This window comes from Ceratina calcarata, unplaced genomic scaffold (assembly GCF_001652005.2).
Source record: "Ceratina calcarata isolate Rehan_Ccalc_2016 unplaced genomic scaffold, ASM165200v1 scaffold233.2, whole genome shotgun sequence".
Classification (NCBI taxonomy): domain Eukaryota; kingdom Metazoa; phylum Arthropoda; class Insecta; order Hymenoptera; family Apidae; genus Ceratina; species Ceratina calcarata.
This window is the reverse complement of record NW_017145181.1, coordinates 312,307-317,976: the sequence shown is the minus strand read 5'-3', so window position 1 is coordinate 317,976 and position 5,670 is coordinate 312,307. Positions and strand designations below refer to the sequence as shown.

General features: G+C 43.9%; 1 protein-coding gene across 4 annotated transcripts in view; it reads left to right on the top strand.

Annotated features, from left to right (window-relative positions):
- Window positions 1-1,750: 1,750 nt before the first annotated feature.
- Window positions 1,751-5,670, top strand: part of HnRNP-K (Heterogeneous nuclear ribonucleoprotein K) — a 65,240-nt gene continuing 61,320 nt past the window's right edge. The window contains exons 1-2 of one of the 4 annotated variants that reach the window (XM_018020746.2): window positions 1,751-1,946; window positions 4,922-4,974. The gene's annotated coding sequence lies outside the window, so the exon portion shown is untranslated. Of the gene's footprint in view, window positions 1,947-4,030; window positions 4,166-4,921; window positions 4,975-5,670 lie in introns of those variants that run through there. The other 3 variants (XM_026811691.1, XM_026811690.1, XM_026811692.1) reach the window with 3 other exon arrangements.

Sequence of the window (5,670 nt, the reverse complement as noted above, 5' to 3'; positions counted from 1 at the left end):
ATTACATTCTGATTTTCTTCATCATATATTGATATTACTGGGTTGGGTAGAAAGTGATTTCGGTTTTTGTAGTACTATGGACATGTGAAAACTGAAATTACTTTCTTGTCAGTTCAATATAAATCGAATCATGTTCTGGTTAATTGAATTATAAAAATGATGCTGCATTTGCGTTCTTCTTTTCTTCGTCATCTGTTATTATTACAAGTCTAATTATAAATCCTGATTAATTGTATTCTTTTTATTATAAAAATTCAACTGCATTTGCTTGTATTCATATAAATCTGCTTGCAGTATTCATTTAATTCTATTCAGTTCTATTTGTATGAATCTTGTAAATAGAGAAATGTATATTTGTATTAGAAGTACTGATGCATTTGCTTTCTTCTTTTCTTCGTCATCTGTTATTATTATAAGTCTAATTATATCTGCTGATTAATTATATTCTTCGTATTATAAAAATTCAACTACATTTGCTTGAATTCATATAAATCTGCTTGCAGTATTCATTTCGTTTCAATTGAATTCGTATGAATCTCGTGTAAATGCATTCGTACTTGTACTCGATGCATTTGCTTATTCCATTCATCAGCTCTGATTCATTTCGTAAGTGGCTATCGCTTAAACGTTAAACAATATTCGCCGTTTAAACTGAGACGCTGAGTCGCAGTAAAAGTGGGTTATGAACTCGCATTGGCTCCAAGTTCCAGCTTCGCAGAGGATCGAATTATCTCGTTAACCTTTCCACCGCGGCAGTAATTCTCTTATCGAATCGCTTCTACCGGAATTCACGCGTAATTCTTGTACGTATCAACGAATCATCGGATCAGCCATTTTACACGGAATCGTTTCAAACCAGCGACGGTCGCGTACTTAAATCGTAACAGGAATTTCTCTTGGCATCGGATCTAAGTCCGGCTAAATGCAATGTCGCTGTTGCTCCTGTTCGTCGAATTTGTGATTCGATAAATCACAGGAAGCTTGTATCGTGACTATTGTTAGATCGTACGATACTCAACGATCTGCTTTACGTTTCGGAAATGTTAGAATGTTTTAACACTAGCTTGCCCAAGGAAGTAATTTTGACTGCTTTTGGGCAAATGTACAAATAATAATGCATAAATTATTTTTTTTCCCAAGCGAAGTAAATTTTTTTTATTGTTAACATTTACTAATAACTTGTTATATGGCTGTAAATAATATAAAAAATATTAAAAATTAATTTTAGACAAATTTCTTTACACATTATTCTTTCACAATGCAGTCATTTTTACTGCTTTTGGGCAATATAGGTATATACTAAGTTTCAGTCTTTCTACTGTTAAAGCCGATGTAAGAACACGTAGTGTTTGAAACAGGGAGCTCATTCTTTTCTCGACGTGTCGTGCATAATGAGAGTCTCGTACAAGCAAATTTCTAAGCCAGTCTTATCGAAAATTACGTAACGGCCGAGTCGTTCGTTTCGTATTTCAAGCCCTGATACCCGGTTTCATTGTTAATCGATGCGAGTGCGTGCTCGCGGTTACTGAGTCGCGAATCTCTACCTTCCCTCGGTTTTTCACCCTTTTTTTTCTCTCCTCTCCTTCGGATTTTTCATTGAAAACCGAAGAAGCGCGGCGGCGGCGGCGGCGTGCCACCACCGCGGGGCAAGGGTCAGGGGTCGGGGCGCACGAAAAGGGTGAAAACGTATAGCGGGCGCATGCGCCGTGACGCAACAATATGGTGAATTCTCCGAGGTAGCCCAGTATCCACCCGACCATCAGCTGATCAATATACTTCCGCACACACGCCACGTCATACGCGCGGCACACGCATGTCACGCATCGCGCGAACCGTTACGCGTGTAACACTCTGTGAACGTGCGAACGTGTCGGGGCCGCTGTGCACGCGGATCCAGGATTCCGTCGGGAACACGGTGACCCGCGGTGGACCCGAACGCTCGCCAGGTACGTCCCGCGAACCCCCGATTCGATCTGGTTTTTCGGCAGACTCGGCTTATCTGGGCTATCGAGGGTGCTCCGCGATTCTTCCCCGAATATTCAAATCGTCCGGCGTAATAATTTGCGACGGAACCATCGGTCAATAATCTTTTATATTTATTTCCTGTTTATCGTTCAATCTGTTCCACGAAATAATACAATTTTTAATGCTCCTCTGAACATTTTCAAAGACTGCGGATTGAGAAGTCTCACATTTCGTTCTATTTTTATGCCTCGATTGATTCACCGTTTTTGTAATTTGATTACAGAGTTAGAATTTTTATTGAAGTTCACGTCTCGATTGAATATCGATCAGTGAGTTTCACGTGCCTTACACGGTTCGCAGTTTTCTCATCGCCGTTTTTTCGTATCGGATACTCTCGCGTGTCAGTCATTTCACCGCGAGAATGCTCGACGGCTGCCAGCAAATTTCCTCGACTCAGACGATCGAGCATTGTCTCAGACGCGGGGCGCACGTGTGCATTTTGTGAAAACCGTTTCCCACATTCCCTTTGTTACTCCGGGCAAGGTAGACGATTCGTCGAAAGTAATTACCGAGAAACGTTAATGACGAGTAATCTCGTACAATTTACTGTTTAATCTTGAAATGTAACATCGAAATGTTCCCCGATCGTTTACGTATTTTCCCTTTTTTCTTAAATCTGTAAGAATTATTTGTAGAGATGAGGGAAACCAGGCGATTGAGGGATTCCTTTTTTCCTGTTTCCTTTATTTTTTACGAGATCAACAAAAATCCATTGAGCGCTCGATTCATTTTATTATTTGTTTGTGCTTGAAATGAATCTCGCGTGAGGTTGACGACGCCAATAAAAAGGAAACGGTTCGGTGGATCCGCGCGGATGAAATTTGGAGTAGAGCAGGTCGTTTAAGCGGACGCAATTAAAAGTTGACCGTTGACGGACGGCGCGCGGCGGGTCGATAGCGCGCCGTTAAATTATTCACTGATCCTAAACACGGTTCCAGATAATTTCTGTATCTACCGGCGAACAGCCGGCGCGGCGTTTTCGTGGACCGACGTGGGCGAGAGAGCGTATTTTTGGAACACGGCGTGTTGCAACATCCGCGGTGCTCCGCTGTGAACGATAAAGTTGAATGAGATTTAAATTTAATTCGGAAATGGCGGCCGAGTTCATTTGGTCACTCTCCTGTTTTTTGCCAATTCTATCCTCGAAACCTGGTATTAACGTCGCTACAGTTTATTGCCTAGATAAAACGCGAACCTAAATATGTTCCCTCGTAACGCAATATTCGTAGTAAATTCATCGGTCATTTATTTTATTCTGACGCAAGATTAAAGATAGTTTAATTTTACTCGAAGCTTACAAATCAATTTCAATATTTTATCCGGATTATCCATTAACTCGATGGAAGGGTGAAAAATGTGTATTTACAAAATCCTCGAGTTCCATCGCGATTTCTTTTTTGTCGATGAAATATTCCTATTCTTTATACGAAGATAATTAGTGCAATTTTTATAATCGTCTGATGTGATAAGAAATTGGTCGTTGCAACTGATTAATGAAATCTATAAATGAATCACTACTGAGTTAATTATTGACGATCTGAGAAATGATCGATTTTTAATGGCAGACAAGCTCGGTTGTTCATAACAGGTCCATGGGTCGGACATTATTCACGTGATAAAAAGAAAAAGGTCTGAGAGGGTGATAAGGGAAGTCGGAAGAAAACAGCTCGAGAAGCCCGCAACCGTGAAATTCTCTCGCCGCGTGGCGATTGCGGTGAAGTCGTTCATTGACTTCGCTCCCCTCGGCGCCCCCGCCCTCACCCCACCCTCGCCCGGATGCATCCGGATTATTCGTTCACGTCGTAGCCGAGTGCACTTACGCGGATACACACATACGCGTTTTCGTTCTCGAAACCCCCCCCTCCCCCGCTCCGTCCTCTCCCGTCCCTCTTTCATCCCTCTGTATCTCTTTGTCGTGGCTCCCTCCTCGTGATCCGACTCCCACCCAGGCCTAGTGCCTCTCCGTGACGAAGGAGCTGGAGAAGGAGGAATAGACGACTACTCGCGTCGGAAGAAGCGGGCACACAGCATTGCAAACTAACTCGTGTTCCGTTTAGTGCCGGTTCTTTTCCCAGTGACAACTCTCATCCTCTGTTGGCTCGTCGGTGTTCCGCACCGCAGCTCCTAAGGATTCCTCAAGGTACAACCGAAAGCTCTGGCCATGACTTAGCTCTTCCCCCCCCATCCTCTTCATCCTTCCCCCTCGCGTCTCTCGTTGTATTTTCTCGTTATTTCGACCTTGATGGACATCGAAATTGGGACACGGTTCTTCTCGAGAGGATTAATTGGTCGGCGTTGACGAGGGAACGAGCAGCGAACAACACGCACGGGGCAACCTTGCTCGCCGGCCGTCTTGTCGGCTAGTTAATTAGCAGTCAGGCACGTGGTGTTGGTTTGGTGGAAACAGTGAAGTGCGTGTGCCACCGCTCTCATAGTTTCTATATGTAATTGCGTAATTGGGAATCCTTCGAACGGTTCGCCGGATCGAAGTACACCGGTGTACGGAGTAATACGTGTAATTAATCGGTCGGCAAAGCGTCGCGGCGAATCCAGTGCACTTGGAAGTAGACCGCGGGTGCATTGTCAGTGCGAAGGTCCCGATTCTAATGGGATCCTGGGTTTATTAACACACGACTTTCACCGATGAAAGAACGCGCCGTTACGTCAACAGGCGTTCCACATACCATCGGTGCACGTATACTTATTATAGAGTGCCGTTGGAGAATCGTAATCGAGTGTCAATACGTGGATCGCGCTTGTCTCTTTTCGTACGGGATACGCGCTTAGAGAGAGAGAGAGAGAACGAGAGAGAGTGTGAGAGAGAGCGCGGGGACGATCGAGTGGATTTAAACAGTGTACGTGGATCACGTTTGGTTTTTTTTCTTTGTATGCGCAGGGCTTGCTGCTGATCTATTCCGGAGGCAACTGCGTGGAACGTCGTTATCATCGGTGAGTAACTGCTAACAGTTTTGCGTCGTCGCAAGAATGCAGCCACGCTTAATTCCGTATGCGAGGCACGCGGGCTCGTCGGAATTTAGCGACGACAATCGGCCCTGTTCGTCTCCCGCCACGATTTACGCGATCATAATCCGACGTATATGGCTGCTGCCCTGGAAAACAACGCCTGGTTGCATTCTGCCTGCGTCGTTCTCCATTGCTCGTTTCACGGTTCATCACATTTTTTTTCCCGAGGTTCATAAATGCAAACGCAGTCTTATCTATGTTTCTTACCTCTCTGGTGTAATCGCGGACGTACTCTTTAAATTTACGCTGTTTACTTTTACCCGTGTTGTAATTACGGCCGATTCTACATAAGAAACCCGACTTTCTAAAGACTATTGCATTCTGTAGTTCAGAATGACATAATAAGGCTCGAATTTATAGTCGATTCTCGCACTTGGTACTCGGCACTCAAGTGCGTCCAACCGTTCCGCGTTCAATGTACACATTTATATTATGTTCAGATTCTAAAAGTTTTATACTTCATGTTTGAAAAAGAAGTGAAAGAAGCGGAAAAGGAGAAAAACTATTGCGCAGCTATTCCGCTACTCTCACTTCTTTTTAAACATAACAATGTGTACATTGGTGGGACGCACTTGAGTGCTGAGTGTCAAGTGCGAGAAGCGACTATAAATTCGAGCCTAA